This window comes from Felis catus, chromosome D1, assembly GCF_018350175.1.
Source record: "Felis catus isolate Fca126 chromosome D1, F.catus_Fca126_mat1.0, whole genome shotgun sequence".
NCBI classification, from domain to species: Eukaryota; Metazoa; Chordata; class Mammalia; order Carnivora; family Felidae; genus Felis; species Felis catus.
In genome coordinates, this window is record NC_058377.1 from 14,305,405 (window position 1) to 14,323,667 (window position 18,263).

At 48.4% G+C, this 18,263-nt stretch overlaps 1 protein-coding gene across 3 annotated transcripts in view; it reads right to left on the reverse strand.

The window, feature by feature from the left end:
* The window catches only part of BUD13 (BUD13 homolog), a 308,262-nt gene that overhangs the window by 31,529 nt on the left and 258,470 nt on the right, over positions 1–18,263 (reverse strand). The window lies entirely within an intron of this gene.

The window sequence follows — 18,263 nt, forward strand, 5'->3', positions numbered from 1 at the left end:
GAAAAGAAAAGAAAAGAAAAGAAAAGAGAAAGAGAAAAGAGAAAAGGAAAGAGGAAAGGAAAGAAAAGGAAAGGAAAGGAAAGGAAAGGAAAGGAAAGGAAAGGAAAGGAAAGGAAAGGAAAGGAAAGGAAAGGAAAGGAAAGCGAGGGTAGAAGGAAGGAAGGAAGGAAGGAAGGAAGGAAGGAAGGAAGGAGAAGGAAAGAAGGAGGGAAGAAAAAAAAACCCTCCCAGTTTTATTCACTTTGCTGTTTACTACTCATTGACCCCCCCACCTCTTAAAATCAGAAAGACCTTAGAAAAAAACATCATCTGGTTTTTTCATTTCACTGTGAGGAAATGGGGTTGGAGAGGCTGAGAGATTTGCTCAAGGACATCATAACTGCGTTTAGCTGAGGCTTCCTTCCACAGCTCCCTGGGGTCACACAGCCACTACTCTGGAAGCAAACACTGGTGCAGAAGTAGACCCTGAGTCGATCCATTACTCAGTGAGATTTATACTGAGCACCTATTGTGTGCCAGACACTGTGCTAGTCACTTTCATGTATTTTCTTTCATGGGATTGGCCTGTTCAGTTTTGGACTCCTGCCAGCATGAGCACATAGTAGTTGCTCAATAAGGTGGGCTTTCTTCTTTGTCTCGGGAGCTGGATCGTAGAATAGAGAGAAAATGGGTTTAGACTTAGTCTGGGTTTGAACCTCATCCCAGCCACTTGTCACCTTTTTGGTCTTTACCTCTCTAAGCCTCTGTTCTCATATCTCTAAAATAGAGGTGATAAGCAAATCAGAGTATGGTGATAAGTTTTAAAGTCATTGTATGTGAAGGACATCTTACTCATAGTAGGTGCTCAGTCAATTATAGCAGTTCCTGTCACTGAACATTCTGTTACTGACATCATTACCTGCCTTCAAGGAGCTGATAATCTCAGAAGTTAAGACATGCATATAGATAACCACAAAGCAAAGCAGAGAAGAGACCAGAGGTGGGCCATGGAGATTCCAAGGGTGCCCTTAAGTCTGGGGATGATGGAAGGCTTCCTGGAACAGGTGTCATTGTAGTTGAAGGTGCTGGACAGTTTGAGGGGAAGCAGTAATGTTGAGATAAGAGCAAAGATAAGGATGAGGAAGCAAGAGAATGCCCCAAGTGTTCAGCTCCAAGAGCATAGGGATCTAGAATTTTGGGAACGCTGAAAGCTTAGGAGAGTGAAGGTAAATCTGGAAAAGTAAGTAGGGGTCAATTTGTGGAGGCTAAAAATTGCAGATCTCATTCTGCTGACAGTGTGGAGTCAGAAAAACATTTCGAATAGGGTAATGGTAGGAAAAGAGCTAAGACTTAAAATGAACAACTGGGCCAAGTGTCCAGCATAATTTGGAGGGCAGACATTAGAGTAGAAGCTATTTCAGTGGACCCAACTTGAGCAAATGAAGGTCTGGCATAGGCAGTCATGCGAAGAAGGAAAGATAAAAATGGCTCTAAGACAAAGATCAGAGGTAAAAGAAAGAGGACTGAGCCACAGACTGGATGCAGAAGTGAGGGAGAGGGAGGGTGGGAGGAAGTGAGAAGTGGAGATGCCATGAATCCAAGTGAAGAGTAGCAAAAGTTGGCAAGAGACATGGAGAAAGAAAGACCAGGAGGTTACCTTGAAAGGAGGGCTGGGGCAAGCTGGGAATGAAGAAGGAGCTGTGGAAAGAAAGGCACCGAAGACACACGAGATAGAGCAAGGGGGGAGGAAGGTCCTGCATGAGGCGAGAAGCCCTCCAGAGACCCTTGGTCAGGATACACGGTGGGGAGTGGGAAGACAAAGGAAGACACAAAAGAACTTTAAGTTGGGGAGAAGGAAAGGCAAATCTACTCATGGATATTCTCATTCATTCATAAGCATCCACGGAGGGCCTACTACCTGCCAATCAGAAAGACGACCCTTCTGAGCCTGCATTAGGCTCCCCAGAAAGGTAGAGGCAAGGCCATCGGCTAAGGGGAGGGTTCAGGGCCCTTGGGGACTTACTAAAAATGCTAATTCTTTGGCCCAACCCCCGAAGATTACCAGCTCAGCATCATTCTGCAGGTGGTTCTTTGGGAGACCACAGTGGGAGAGGCTGAACTAGAAAGTTTGTGGAAGTTTTGGGGTCTTGGCTGAGGTCCCAGATGTGTAGAGGACCCAGGCTGCACTTTACATTCAGCCTAGGAGTTTGGGGGAGGCAGTATGTGGGGCTCACTATCACTGGCATAAACGGGGAGGGAAGAGCTGGGGAAGGGAATCACTAAGGGAGCATTGCAAACAGTCCAGCTCTAATCCCCATGAGCCCTGGCACACTCCTGTTTCTGATCTCACCTTCCAACTCTTCCCAATCCCTGAAACACCTTCCAGGAGTTCCAGGGAACTAGACACCCTAAGGCGATTCCTTCAGCTCTGATATTTAATTACAATTGTATTTAACACATCCAGCAATCAGATCTGTTCAGAGGAGGAGACCGTCCTCATGATAATGCCTAATGTTTGGGGTGAATGTTACAGCTTTCAGAGCAATTTCATGCATATTACTGTACATTATATCAGCTTTCCTCCAAGTATGATCCATAGAACACCAGCATCAACATTACCTGGGAGCATGTGAGAAATGCAAATTTGTAGGTCTCTGCCCAGACCTATTGTTATCCATCACCTGGAGAGCCAGGACCCTGGAAGCTGAACTTTTAATATGCTCTGAGGTGATTCTGAATAAAACTGTAACTTGACAACTGGAGATACAGCAAAACAAAATGTTTGATCTCTGTCCCTAGTTCCTGGCACAGAGCTTCAAAAACCCTTGGAATTTCCCAGATAGGAGTGTCTGTCGTTATTCATAACAAGCTCCTTCTATTAGTACCTGAGTTTGTGCTAATAGCAGGCCCTTAAATAGTTCCAAGGGAAGGGCTGGCCAAGCCAGAATGGCCAAGAACTGGACTTTCAGTCCCACCCCACAACTTCTGTGGAGGGCAGAGGGATTGGAGATTGAATTCCATCATATGGCCATTGATTTAATCAATCATGTCTACATAATGAAACTCCTCAAACCTCCAGATACTGGAGCTCAGTGGACCTTCCTGTTGGTGAGCATATTGACGTGCTAAGGGTGATCTGACCTGATTCCACAAGGAGAGAGAATGGAAAGTCTGTGCCGCTCCCCACCCTGAGGCCATTGGGCTATTTCTGAGGTGTAACCTTTATAATAAAACTGTAATTATAAGTATAGTGTTTTCAGAGAGTTCAAACAAATCATCAAACCCAAAGGGAGGTGGTGGGAACCCCTGGATTTGTAGCCATGATGTGCAGGTAGTGCAGGAGTGCAGGGAGGACAGGGACCCAATTTGTGGCTGATATCTGAGGTTAGGGCAGTCTTGTTGGGGACCTTGGCCTTCACGTTGGGATCTGACCCTAATTCTGGGTAGTACCAAAATTAAGTTGAATTTCAGGAAACTCAGTTGGTGTCAGAGAATTGGTGTCAAAACAAAGGAACCATAGTCTCATGTAAGCCAAACCATAATCTTGCAAGTTACACATAAATATCCTCATGTTACACATGTGGAAATGGAGACACAGGGAGGGAAAGTGACTTACCCACAGGCAAACAGCCATTCTGGAGCAAAGTGGGAATATGCATATAGGTCCCTGGCCCCGGGACATGCTTCTTCTCCAGGACACAGCTGGCTCATGGGCTACCATGCCCCCAAGTTGGAGGTAGAATCACAAAGCTTAGGGGCTGGAACCCGCCCTGTGATAGGGGAGGGAAGGGTTACCTAATTCAACCCACCAGGGCCAACTGCCAGGGAGGTAATGAAAAAGAGCTGAGGCCCTCAGACCTCTGAAAGTTTAAATTATACCTTTCTGAACGTGCGTGACTTGTGTAATCCTCAAAGATTTGTAATTGTGACAGCCTAGGAAAATTACAGGTGACTTGAAGCAATTTAATGATAATAAAAATAAAATAAAAACAGTAAACAGCACTGCTGCTCCCTCTAATTTCCCAGCATCTTTATCATATAAATGCCTCCATTCTTCTCCCTGCGGACGATTAATGAATCTGCAATTGCCACAACGGGATGGCAGGCTCACTTCCCTAATTCTTTCGGCTGCTGCTCCTGCACCGGGGGAAGCCCCTCCCAGCTCCCCGTGCCAGGGCTCTCCCAGGCCCAGCCAGATTCCAACAACAGCCCTGGGAGAGGCACCAGGACCTCCTCCCAATGCCAGGCTTTCCTCCCCTGCTCCTCACCCCAGCGGCCCAGAGCTGTCTTCTGCAGCCAAGTGTGTGCGGGAGCCCTGCTGATCTGAGCAAGCACAAATTGACCTTCTCTCCGGGCATCTCCTTGCCTCCCTCCTGGTGTTAATATGCGCCTTAAAGAGCTGCGCGCTCAACAAGTCTCTGTTATGCAGGTTAATTCAGAGCGCAGCCAGGCTGTGATCAAATGACCTTTCCCCACTTCCCTGCTAATTTTGATGGGCAGCTCCATTTTCCTTCTCCCTCCCAGTCCCCCCTTGCTCTAAATTGGAAATCTATCAATTTTCTAGGTAAATGGAAAATAAAGACACACAGGCACAAGCAACACACTCACCTGCATACACACTAACGCTAACACTCACACTAACATGCAGTTGTTGAGGCAGAGGCTAGACGGGACCTGCTTCTTCTTCTTCTTTTTTTTTTTTTTTTTTAATTCTTAATTTCCAGGCCTCAGGAGAATGTGGGAGCTGGGTCCTGAGCTGATGCCAAAAGAACATAAAGGTGCTGAAAGAGGGGTGCCTGGGTGGCTCAGCTGGTTAAGCGTCTGACTCTTGATTTCGGCTCAGGTCATAATCTCATGGTTTTGAGTTCAAGCCCTGAGTCAGGCTCTGCGCTGACAGCATGGAGCCTACTTGGGATTCTCTGTCTCTCTCCCTCTCTCTCTGCCTCTCCCCTGCTCACTCACTCTCTCAATAATTAATAAATATTTAAATAAATAAGCGCTGAAAGAGAATCCCTTACCCACAATTTTTATTCTTTGCTTCACCAGGAGATACAATAACAGTAACAAATGGGGGGAGCAAATAACAACAATAAAAACTAACATTTATCAAGTGCTTACTATGTACCAGTCACTTCCCTAGAATTAGCTCAATGAATTTTCTCAATACCTCTACAGAATGAGAATTATTACTCCCATTTTATTTAAAAAGAAATTGAGGCTTCAAGAGATGAATGCTTAAGGATGCACCTAAAGAGTCAGAGCGAACATGTGAACCTGGATAGTCTGGTTCCAAGGTCAAGTTCTTGCTTTGTTGCCAGTAGCACGACCTGGGACCTGTCACATGATCACGGCAAGCCTCAGTTTCCTCATCTGCACCATGAGGATAATAAGATTTACCTCATCATGGAAGATGAATTAAGTGGTGACCATCCTTTGAAAGCTGCAAATCACCATCACTTCACCATTATTATAATTATTGTGAATTCAATTAGTTAATTCCTTGCACAAATATTTCCTGACCACTTACTATGCGCCAGCCTTGCTCTAGGTCCAGGAATACGGCAGTGATCAAAACAGATAAATATCCCTGTCTCTGAGGAGGCATTCAAGTGGGGAAAACTGACAAAACACAAGTAAAATACATAATAGATGCGGCTTACTACTATAGAGAAAATAAAGTTGGAGAGGGGGTCTAAGGAGTGAGGGTAGGAGGGCTGCAATTTTAGGTTGGTCAGGAAGACGTCACATAACAGGTGTCATTGGACAAAGGTCAAAGGGAATGTGGGGAGCAAAACAGGCAGCTATCAGACAAAGAGCATTCCAAGCAGTGGAAACAGCAAGTGCAAAGACTCTCAGGCTGAAGGAGTAAGGAGGCCAGAGTTGAGGGCAGAGGGAGGGAGGAGGAAGAGTAAGAGATGAGTCCGGAGGTGATGGGCCATGTAAAGCTCTGCAGGCTCTGACTCTACGTGCTAGGGAATGCACGGGTGCGTGGGAGGGTTTGAGCAGAGCAGTGAGATAATCTAACATTTTTAAAGGGTCACTGTGGCTATCACAGGAGGGCAGGGACAGAAGCAGGAAGTCCAGTTAGGAGGCTGGTGCCACTAACCTATGTGACAAAAGATAGTGGCTTGAACCAGGAGGTAGCAGTGAAAGTGATGAGATGCATTTGGATTCTGAATATATTTAAAGGAAGAACCAACCAGACATGCTGATGGTCAGTATGTAAGAAAGCAAGAAGTCACCGATGACTCCAAGATTTCCCACCTGAGAAGATGGAAGAATGGAGTTGCCTCTTAGCAAAATGGGGTACAGCAGGAGGTGTAGGTGTTATGGTTTGCATTGTGTCCCTCACAAGAAAAGTGTTCAAGCCCCAACCCTTAATACCTAAGAATATGGCCTTATTTGGAAATAGGGTCTTTGCAGAGGTAGTCAAGTTGAGATAAGGTCATTAGACTAGGTTCTAATAAGACTGGCATCCTTATAAAAATGGAAAATTTGGACACGGATTCACAAACACAGGTTGGAGTTGGCATGAAGGTTGGAGCCACACTGCCAATAAGCCAAGGAACTGCCAACACCTAGGACAGAGACATGGACCAGATCCTTCCCTAATTCCTCAGAGGGACCGGGGCCCTGACAGCATATTGATTCAGACTTCCAGCCTCCAGGACTGCCAGACAAGAACTTTCTGCTACTCAAGCCACTCAGTTTGCCATACTTTGTTATGGCAGGTTTGGAGGGCAGGGCCAGCAGGCCAAGCGGAGATGTGGAATAGGCAGCTAGGTAGGAGTCTGGAGTTCAAGGGTGAGGGCTGAACTGGACACATACATGCGAGAGTCATCTTCCCTGCTAGGAACTTGCAGCTAGGGCACTGGCTGTGATTGCATAGGGCAGATAGAAAAGGGGTGCAAGGACTGAGCTCTGGGACACTCCACCAGTGAGAGGACAGGGAGGTAAAAGGCAGTTGACAAGTAGAAGAGAATCAGGAGAGGTGATGTCCTGAAAGGCAAATGAAGGAAATATTTGGGGAAGGAAAAGTCAACAGCTCTGTCAAACGTCGGCAATGAGCCAAATTTGATGAATACAAAGAAGTGACCATTGGATATAGCCACTCGAAGCTCATTTGTGACCTTGACAAGGGCAGTTTCAGAGGTGTAGTGAAGCCTAATTGGAATGGGTTGAAGAGAAAACTGGAGGAGAGAAATTGGAGGCATAGGCATAGACAACTCTTTGAGGGGTTTGCTAAGGGGAGACATGGGGTCAAGACAGAAGTTTTTTCAAGGTAGGAGGAGAGGTAACAGTACTTCTCATGCTGACAGAACTGATGCTGCAGAGAGGCAGGTATTGATAAGACAGAAGACAACAGGAAGAACTGCAGGGTCACGTCCCTGGAAATCTGGTGGGGGTGGGAGAAAGTATACACTTGACCAGGAGCATGGGGGATACACCCCAAACAGGAGAGAGGCAGGTTTATGGGCAGGTGCGTGGGTGGGTCAAAACGGTGGTGGCAACATAGAAGGTAAAGTCAGTTGAGAGCAAGGAGGGGGAAAGGATGAACAGTCATGGGGTACAGTGGAAGACCGAGAGGTGGGAAGATACAGTGAGGTTGTTGGCAGCAGGCAGGGCCACCTGAGGTCTGGTTGGTGACCAGGGAGTAACATCAGTCACATGAGGATAGGTTTCTTCTCCCGCCACGTGCAGCTGCCCACACATAAGCTCAAAGTCAGCAGAGAGTTGGACTTCATCAGAGCTGGGAGTTTGCTCCTCAAATGCAAAGAGAGAAGGAGCAAAGGACCTGAGCAGTATGTCAAAGAGGGACTGTAAAGATGGAGTCTGGAATTTAAGCTGGATAGGGATGAAAGGAAGGGCCTGAGAAGGGCAGGAATCCCAAAGGGTGTTTGGATCAAGGGATTGTATGTTTCAATAGGGGAAGGAGTGTTAGAGTCAGAGTGCTAGAGCTTGTGTGCTAGAATAGTGGGGGTCAGGGAATAAAAATGGGGGCTCCTCAACATGCATATCTTGGAGGTGTGGCCATGACTGGCATTGACAAGGTGTAGGGTAAGGCCAAGGGAGAAGGCGGCTAGCATAGGGTGGACAACAAGAACACTGGATGAGGAGGTCAAAAGACTGGAAAGCCAAGACTGGAAGGCTCATATATATTGAACCCACTAAGATTTTTCAGAGAGGTGGTATTGGGGAGTGACGGTGAGCCAGGAGCTAAAATCCAGAAGAAATTAGAGCAAGCCACCAAGAGTCATAAGGTAACCACAACTCCGGAGAACATGAGTCCCCACTCTGGGGGTTCTTAGAGAGGGGGTTGACAATAGTATGAAAGCAGCAGTGTGAAGCAAGGAAGGGTCCCAGGTCACCTTCAGGCCCAGCTCTCCAGAAAATGGTGTCCTTGGGGTAGAAGCAGGGAATTTCAAAGAGACTGAGAAAAGCAGGATTGCTGACGGCTGCCTGTGAGTCCCAGAGGGCAGTAGTGAGGCTGGGGAGGAAAAGGACATTCAGGCAGAAGAGGAGGTGTGCAGAGCCCAATGGAGGGCAGAGCCAAAGGTGAGGAGGCTTCAGTGAGGTTGAAAGTGTCCAAAGCCATGAGGTCAGGACAGACGCCTAACCCCACTGTGGGTGGTCTCCTGGGAAACCACCCCCTCCCTTTGCCTCTATCTGATGCCAGAAGCCATCCTCAGACAAACAAACAACACATGAGCCTGTAAACCAATCCCCCTGTGCCAGGCCACCCGCCCCCACCAGCCATCGGCTCTCAAAGCGTGTGTCCATGGACGAGTCTCATTAGCTCAAACTCAGCCATGAACCGGGCCTCACCCAGAAGGAAAGCGGACAGTGCAAGTCTCGCGGCCTCTACCCTGGGAAGAATTGTCAAAATTTATGTGAAGTACCCAAATCTAAGGAGGGTGTTCAAAGATCCTGGCAACCAAAAATGTCAGGCATTTATTAGATAACAATGATAGTAGTAATTTTTATTATTATTTTGTCTAAGCTTTCAAAAAAGAGATGGGGAGGATTCCATGAAGCCACTTCATCACCAGGACCTCAGATGAGGTTTCTAACCTTCCAGCAGCAGTTGAGAACACTATTTCTATTGATTAGTGCCAAGGACTCAATAAGGCACGTGCATGTTCTCAGGTAAGACTTTAGGCCTGAGCCTTCCCAGATAAGATCAGACCCATTTAGAGCTCACTCCACAGCAAAGTACACTCTTGACTCTGCAAAGACAAGATGATAGAGGCTCCTATTTACTCAGCAGCCCCTGTGTGCCAGACACTATAATCTTCACTCAGCATGCATGATCTCCTTTAATCCTCAAGGCGACTCTGTGAGGAAGGTAGTGGGATTACCATATTATAGATAAGGAAATAGAACTTGAAAGAAAATTAGTAAGTTGCTTATGCCACCTTCCATCCCCACTTCCCCCACTACCCCCAGCCGCTACAAGGTCACCATGCATAGTTGTGCAGGTCGTGCACTGCACATCTCCACAGAGCATAATTGCCTCCGATGCAGATGACACAACCTGGAGTTGTGCAGTGCCCAACCTGTGCGTTCAAACATAGCCACTGCTCATTTGGCTCCAAACTCCATCTCCTCACAACTATATTATAGAGTTCAGTCATCAGTGTTTTGAGTAAGAGCCCCCTTAAGGTCAGGGAAGATTTCTTCTGTGTCTCCACAGAGAGCAACACAGGGCCTGGCGCATAGCAGGTGCACAATAAATAGCTGCAAGATTAAAGACTATCAAAGATGAGCATGAATGTGCTCATCAGCTCCCGAATCACGGCATCTACAGAGGCACCACTTGAAACCGGAAATAGGTAGTTTAGAACAACTGAAAGGGAGGACAGCTACCTGGCACAGCTGGCTGTCAGCTTATAAAACTCATTAACCCCAGAGGTGGTACAGATGGCAAATACTAACGGACTCCAGGTGCGTGTAGGCACGTTCAAGGTTTCTACAACCAGAGTGGACTATTAAGAAGAGTGGCCCAGAAGGGGACCACTGACATTGTTTGAACACCCACTATATCCCTGGCACTGGGCTACATTGAACACCTTACCTTACAGACCTCTCCAGGTCTGTTTCCTTCTGTGTAAAGAACTAATATCATTACCTATGGTGGTGGGGGTCGTGGTCATTAAATAACGTCAGTCCTTAGCACACGCCTGGGACAGTGTCGACATCCCACATAAGTTAACTATTATTCCCGCAAGTAATAATAGCAAATGGAATTGTGTTGACAATTCACTAGTAGGAAAGAATTTCACAAAACTTCCATCTCTTACCAAGAAACTAGGTTCAATTATCCTCTTATATGGACACTTCACTGATCAAGACTTTTTAAAAAAAAACCTAACCTTCAGCCTTTGGGATTGCGCATAAATAGAAGAACAATTTGATTATTTTCCTCCCTTGTGATTTTCAGCCAGGGCGATCTTTAAATAAAGCAGCAACAGAATGATAATCTGCTCTGTGCATCCCCCACCTCCTGTCATTTCTACCAAGAGCTTTCAGGGGACCAACACAGTGTCAGACACCAAATAAAATATTTGCATAAGACTTCTGCCTTCCAATATAGAGATTTTTTGCAGAGTCTGTGGCTATCATGGTATACAGCCAACATGAAAACAGATTACTATCACTAGAAGCCGGATCACAAAGAAAACCATCCCAAATTTTCCAGCTTAGTCATGCTTGGAACCAGCTTCCTTTCCTACAAAGTTGAACGTGGCCCCTTGGAGGTCTGTCTTGCTGTACTGTGTACCCCTTGAAGGCAATGATCATTTAGTTATGTGTCATTTTTTTCCTCTGGATCCATAAGACCATCATGGTGCCTGGTCCACAGAGTGGATTTTGCCTGAGAGACGACGAGAGAGAGGGAGGGAGGGAATGTATAGATACATGATGGCAAGATGGCTGGATGAAGTGGCATAGCTTAATTGACCAGAGTATCGGCTCTAAATTGATACTAGTTTCCAAAATCGGCTCTGCCATCATTTAGTTGTGCGGCCTTGAAAAACCTGCTTAATCTCTCTGGGCATCAGTTTCTTTAACTGTAACATAAGGATAATAATAGTACCTATCTTGTAAGTTTGTTGTAAGTATTAAGTAAGAGAATACACATAATCCATCCACACATGTTTCTTGAGCTCCTACCATGTGCCAGGCACTGGTGTAAGAACGGGGACTATTACGCAAAACAGATAAAAATCTCTGCCTTCATAGAGTTTATATTCCAATTGGGAAAGCAGGCAAAACACAATATATTAGACAATTATCTGGTATGTTGGAAGGTGTTTTTATGGGGAACGTAGAGCAGAGTAAGGTGGTGGGAAAAGGTTTGCAATTTAACTTCAAATGGTCAGGGCGGTCCTCACAGAGATGGGAACACTTGAGCAATGACTCAAACGAGTGAGGGAGGGAGCCACGGGGACACCTAGGGGAGAGCATTCCAGGCACAGGAAACAGCCAACGTCAAGGCCCTGAGGCGGGAGTGTGCCTGGCATGTTCGCGGTACAGAGACATCCGGTGTGGCTGGAGCGGGAAGGAGAGAGGGGAAGAGTAACAAGAGATGAAGTCCAAGGCGGGGTCAGATCCCCTAGGACATTATGGGACACAGTATGGCTTTGGCTTTTTTCTTTTCTTACATTTAGTGATACGGGACACTTTTTGAGCATCAGAGGGACACGGTCTGATTTGCCCTTTGATGGGGTCACTTTGACTATTAGGTGGAGGGCCTCCCCCTTAGCTGGGGCCCAGTTGTAGCTGTTACAATCTCGGCAAACACAGTTCCCTTCTTGGGGGTCTTAGCAAAGCTGTTTGGCTTTCTAATTGCTTACACCATCTGTTTCCAGAGACGGCGGCAAAGGGCTCTGCAGCCTTGAATTGACAGAGCCGGAAGCTGGCAGCTCTGCCTGACTCACCGTCAAGGTGCTCCCCAGAGTGGAGGTGGGTGGGCGTGCGTGGGCACACGCGGTGACCCCCACGGGGGGAATACGGAAACTGCTCCTAGCCTTGCACATCTGCTAAGGGATGCTCACCCCGTGGCTGTCAGGAAGCCTCTTCTGGGCCAGAGAGATGAGCATATTGTCCCCAGAGCCGGCCCTGAGGACATTCCCAGGGCTCCTCAAAACAAGCCTGACCTCTTTTCCTCCTCCCCCTCCTCCTCCCCCTCCTCTCCTTCCTCCTCTTCCTCCTCCTCCCCCTCTTCTCCTTCCTCCTCCTCTTCTTCCTCCTCCTCCCCCTCTCCTTCCTCCTCCTCCTCTTCTTCCTCCTCCCCCTCCTCTCCTTCCTCCTCCTTATCCTCTCCTTCCTCCTCCTCCTCTTCTTCCTCCTCTCCCTCCTCTACTTCCTCCTCCTCTTTTTCCTCCTCCTCCCCCTCTTCTGCTTCCTCCTCCTCCTCCTCTCCCTCTTCCTCCTCCTTCTCTTCTTCCTCCTCCCCCTCCTCTACTTCCTCTTCTTCCTCCTCCTCCCCCTCCTCTCCTTCCTCCTCCTCCTTCTCCTCTTCTTCCTCCTCCTCCCCCTCTTCTCCTTCCTCCTCCTCTTCTTCCTCCTCTCCCTCCTCTACTTCCTCCTCCTCTTTTTCCTCCTCCTCCCTCTCTTCTCCTTCCTCCTCCTCCTCTTCCCCTTCCTCTTCCTTCTCCACTTCTTCTCCCATTTCCTCCTCCTCCTTCTTCCTTCCTCCTCCTCTTCCTACTCCTCCTCTTCCTCCTCCTCCCCCTGCTTCTTTTCCTCCTCCTCCTCCCCCCTTCCTCCTCCTCCTCACTCTCCCCTTCTCCCCCCTCTCCTCCTCCTCCTCCTCCTCCCTCTCCCCCTCCTCTTCCTCTTCCTCCTCTTCCTTCTCCTCTTCCTCCTCCTCCTTCCCCTCTTCTTCTTCATCATCATCACCCTTACCACTGCTTGTTCATCGTTATTCTGCCTGCATCTGCACCAGGCACTTTGCATGCATTACCCACCTTAATCTCCACAATTAACTGTCTGGGATGGGGACTACCCCTATCTCTATCTAACCAGGGAGAACCTGAGGCCTGGAGAGCTGACGTAACTTGCTGGAGGTCCCGTGGCCAGCACATGGCACAGCGGGACTATGAACACATCAAGGATGGCTTCAGAGCCTAAGCTCACAGCCATAAGGCTACCAGCCTACAACTGCTTTCTTTCTGGAGGCCAGTGTTCTTTTGGCCCATGTGGAGTGTTGTTAACACGGCCCTCAGTCCACAGAGAAGGGCAACTAGCGAGGGAGAGTGTAAAGGACAACCAGCCCTGTGCGGGGTCAATCTGGATCCCCACCACAGTGTATCCGTACAGGTCCAGACTGTGTCCTGCTACTCATTTAGGCGTGAGGATGTGCAGATAGGGAGAAAAAGAGAAGGGAGATTAGGTAAGGGTGCAAAGGTGCACCGGCCATGGACAAGGCTTACCTTATCTCAGGAGGAAGGCAGTGGAGGTGGTCAAGAGCACCAGCTCCAGAACTGAAGCCTCACTCTGCCCTTCACCAGCTGGGAGAACTTTACCTCTTCACACCCCAGTTTTCTCATCCATAAAATGGAGACAATGGTAGCACCCATCTCGCAGGCTTGTTATGGAGATTAAATGTGCTCGCGCGCAATGTCATAAGAAAACCTCAAAATACCGTGAATTACAAAGTCTGTAGAGGTGTGGCTAACTTCTTACACTCAGCCCAGACAAGGCCGTCCACTTGCCAGGGTCTTTTTTTTTTTTTTTTAATTTTTTTAATGTTTATTTATTTTTGAGAGAGAGACAGAACGTGACTGAGGGAGGAGCGGAGAGAGAGAGGGAGACACAAAATCCAAAGCAGGCTCTGGGCTCTGAGCTGTCAGCACAGAGCCCCACGTAGGGCTCGACCTCACGAGCTGTGAGATCATGACCTGAGCTGAAGTTGGATGCTCAACCGACTGAGCCACCCAGGCGCCCCTCGCCAGCATCTTTTAAGGAGAGTTTGGGCTGTGGGTCAAACAGAAAGGACACCTTGGAAGCATGGTCCCCACCTTTGGAATTAAAAGGCATGGGCCCGGGAGGTGAGGCACATCCAGGATTGACCGTATCCCGGGTTAGAGGCCTGCAACCACCATTTGGCACAGGCAAGCCCAGACTCCTGCCCCATGCGAGCTCCTTGAGGGAAAGCCTCCCAATCATTCTGGGATTGTACTGGGAATGATTCGCTCACTCTCCCCAACAAGGTCTGCTGATACAGAGGAGGCATCTATCAAGCAGCCAGCATGGTTGGGTCTGCCCTGGAGTCAGGTTGCTACAAAACACCCTGCAGAAATAATCTGGTTTCCTCCACTGAGCATGCAGGAACAGGCTAAACAAAGCTGCCCTTTTAGGGCTACCTCACTGCACAGAAGACAGCCACTACTCTCTGAAGGCCAGGGTGGGATCTATGGCATTCGCTGCTGGCTCCCCAGTTCCTGTCACAGTGCCCAGACTTTCAGCATCCGTGGAAGGAGGGAATAAAGAAATAACAAAGGAGAGGAGGAAAAACTGAGCCTTTTAATAAGTAATACCTTTGGTTTTCACCAGACCAAACAAATTTGCCAACCCCGTGGGGGCACTGACACTGGTTTCCTGGTCAGGAGAGGAGTGCAGGACACAACCTGGGGAAAGGGAAGTTGCCACTAGGGTCCCCGTCCAAGATGACTCATCTTCCCTCATGCCCGTTAACCCAGCCCTCCCCCCAGTCCAGGCAGTTCCCAAATCTCCAGGCGCTTCTCCAGAAACCCACCACTGTCAAGTATAAATAAAGCAAACCACATTATTGCATGTGCCTCCATCTGTTAATTAACAGATAAATCAGGCCCGTCTCACCAATTAAGGAAAGATATCTGGGACCACAAAACGTGACTGACTCCTCTCAGTGAAAATGAAAGGTGTTTGTCACAGGCTTTGAGGTGATGGGAGCTGCCTGCCTGTCCCTACAGCCCCTGCCTCCTTCACGCAGCCATAATTGTCTCCCCAGGACCTGTGAGAAGACCCGGGGAGCATGTATAGTGCAGAGCCTCCCCTGCCATGGGTCTCTCTGGGTGTCACTGCAACTAAGACCTGGGCAGTGGGTCCAAGGTGCCAAGGGCTACCTTCAGCTTGCTCTTCCCCCCACTGCTCCCACCCTCCCAGAGTCTATGTGCATCTCTTAGGTGGGGACAGTACCTGAGGCTGGACCAAGAGGCAAAGTGGCGTTTCTTTTCTTCCCCCCATCTTTACTGAGGTATAATCAACACATTCAGATTGTATATATTTAAAGCGTCTGACTCGATACTTTGATATATGTATACGTTGTGAAAAACAGAATTTAAACTGTGGTCTGAGGACCACCAGCATCAGAGTCCTGGGGTTCCTATAAAAATGCAATCTAGAAAACTCAGATTGAACCCGAGCCAATCCCACTGGGTCAGAATCTCTGGCAGTGGGATCAGAATGCAGAACGTTGCCACTTTCACTTGTGCGCCTCCCCACTGGGGGTCTCAGAATTTGACAACTGCTGATACAAAACCTTTCTTTTCCTCTGCTTGGGAACTTAGATTTTCCATCATTTACAGTGGTAATAGAAAAGAAGGAACAGGGACACCTGGGTGGCTCAGTCAGTTAAGCGTCCGACTTCGGTTCAGGTCATGATCTCACAGCCGGTGGGTGGGTTCGAGCCCCGCGTCGGGCTCTGTGCTGACAGCTCAGAGCCTGGAGCCTGCTTTGGACTCTGTGTCTCCCTCTCTCTCTGCCTCTTCCCAGCTTCTGTTCTGTCTCAATAATAAATGAACTTAAAAATTAAAAAAAAAAAAGGAAAGGGAGGGGGAAGAAAAGGGGGAGGTTTCCAGCAAGTGGAACAGGATCATAGGAGGTCCATGGTGGAGGGACTCTGGTCCCACTTCCACTGTGCAGGTAAGGGAACCAAGGCCCACGTTAGGGGTTCATTTGTTCCCCTCAGCAGAGATTTGCAGAAGTTGTCACTCCCTGGTGCCTCAGAAGGTGACGTTATTTGCAAATTGAGTCTTTACAGAGGCAATCAAGTTAAAATGAGGGCTTGAAGGTGGGTCCTCATGCCTAGAACAGGTGTTCTTATGAGAAGGAGAAATGTGGACACAGAGACAGACATGCACAGAGGGAAGGGTGGAAGAGACACAGGAAAACGCCATGCGAAGATTGGAGCTGTGTTGTTACAGCCAAGGAACATCTGGAGCTACCAGGATCTGGGTGAAGCAAGGAAGGATCCTCTCCTACAGGTTTAGAGGGCGAACGGCCCTGCCAATACCTTGATTTCAGACTTCTAGTCTCCAGTCGTGAAACAAGAAGTTTCTACTGCGCTAAGCCACCCAGTTTGTGGAACTTTTTTACAGCAGCCCAAGCCAACTAATATAGTCCATAAAGGAACACGACTTGCCCGAGGTCACCCCCCACACCGCCACCACACTGCCACATAGTCTAATTCTCACCCTTCATCTCTACAAAGCATGACCCCAAGCCCTCTAGAAATGCAGATCAGGTGCCCTCTCTAAAGCATTTTCCAGATGCAGAAAACAGAAGGGTATAGTCACTCAACGTCCAACACACAGACTTCAGAATCAATCAATTTTGCACAGACCATCAGGCCAGGCAAGTTCCCGCAGGGCAGAAGCCAAAGTGCTAAAATGGGGGGCCATCGGCACTAAATGTGAGTGTCACTGGCACCTGCCACATACTCTGTTATTTCCGACCCTACTGGAATCCAAACTGGTGGTTAGCAAACACACCAAAGATCTTCCCGTGGGGTCTTTCCAGAAGGACTACACACGGCAGGCTTCTCAGGCTGCCCAAGGAAGTCTGTTTGTGGGGAGAAGTAGGAATCCAGAATCCAGAAAGTTCCCCTTCTACCTTGTAGCCTCAGTGAGGCCAGCTCTGAGGAGACAGTGACCAAGGACCACTGGGGGCTCACCCAGTAGCCAATACTGTTAGTACAGAGGCATGACAACAAGCCTCATGTTGTCCTCACGACATGTACCCTCACCTACAGATCCTTCCCTCTGAAGCAAGGCCACTGGTAGGGTGTCTGTGGTTTCCAACACCCTGACACCCACTTCTACCCCTCCATGGTATGCAGGTTACCCCGTGGCCCTTATCAACCTGCCTCACCAGCCTCTGGTCTACAAAGCCTGGACTGGGTGGGCGGGGAGTCCACTATCAGGATGGAGAATTCCACGTGGTATAAGAACTCTGCATTGAGGAGCAGAACAAAATTCTTTGAGCTATTGCTCCTAAATTGTGTTGTGGCTGATGGGAATAGGACACTGGATTTCTTAGTTCTGTAGGAAGATACAACCAAACAGAAGGCTAGCAGCCTTTTGTGATCCTCTCCAACCCCAGGGCCCCAAGAGCAAGAGAAGCTGGTGTCCAGAAGTAAGAGGCCTCTGCAGCTCTGAGTGAGCAAGAGCTCTCATATGCTGCCATCATGGCCTCAAAGGTCCCAACAGGAGCAAACTTGTCATGCCCTAGGGTAACATATCCTCGAGGAAAGTCATTGTGATGACAAAGGAGAGAGAGAGAGAGAAGAGGGAGAATGTGCAATCAAATTAATTCTAATGACATTGATAAGGAGATGTGGAAGCACAGCCAAGACTCCATTAAAATAATGACTTTGGGTCTCTACTGTCATCACCTAGGGTCTTCCCCCGCTCTCTCGCCACTGTAGCTTGAGAGTGCTGGCAATGGCCACTGTGTGGGGAGACAGGCAGGATGGCAGGGATGGCAGTCCAGAGGAGCAAACCCTCTCTCTACCCACCACCTCCCAATAATCAGTGGTCAGTCCTTTGATTGGCAGCTACAGGGCGGAAAAGAAATCACATCATGTAATCAAAAGACACGGATGAAGGGGCTCCTGAGTGGCTCAGTCAGTTAAGCGTCTGCCTTCAGTTCAGGTCATAATCTCACAGTTCATGAATTTGAGCCCCACATCAGGCTCTCTGCTGTCCATACAGGGCCCGCTTTAGATCTTCTGTCCCCCTCTCTCTCTCTGCCCCTTCCTGACTCTCTCTCTCTCTCTCTCTCTCTCTCTCTCTCAAAAATAAATAAATAAGTGAAACTTAAAAGAAAGATTTTTTTAAAAGGCATGGATGAAGGAGGCTGGCCGAGAGCCTCTGCCATCCCCCCCTCTTTTGGCCAGAGGTCCCAGACACTCCAGGGAGGACACAGCTCCATCTGCTCTGCATGGACCATCCTGTCAGCTTTGTCCCCTGGCCTTGCATAGAGTGACAGCTCTGGTAGACACCCACACATCTGCACAG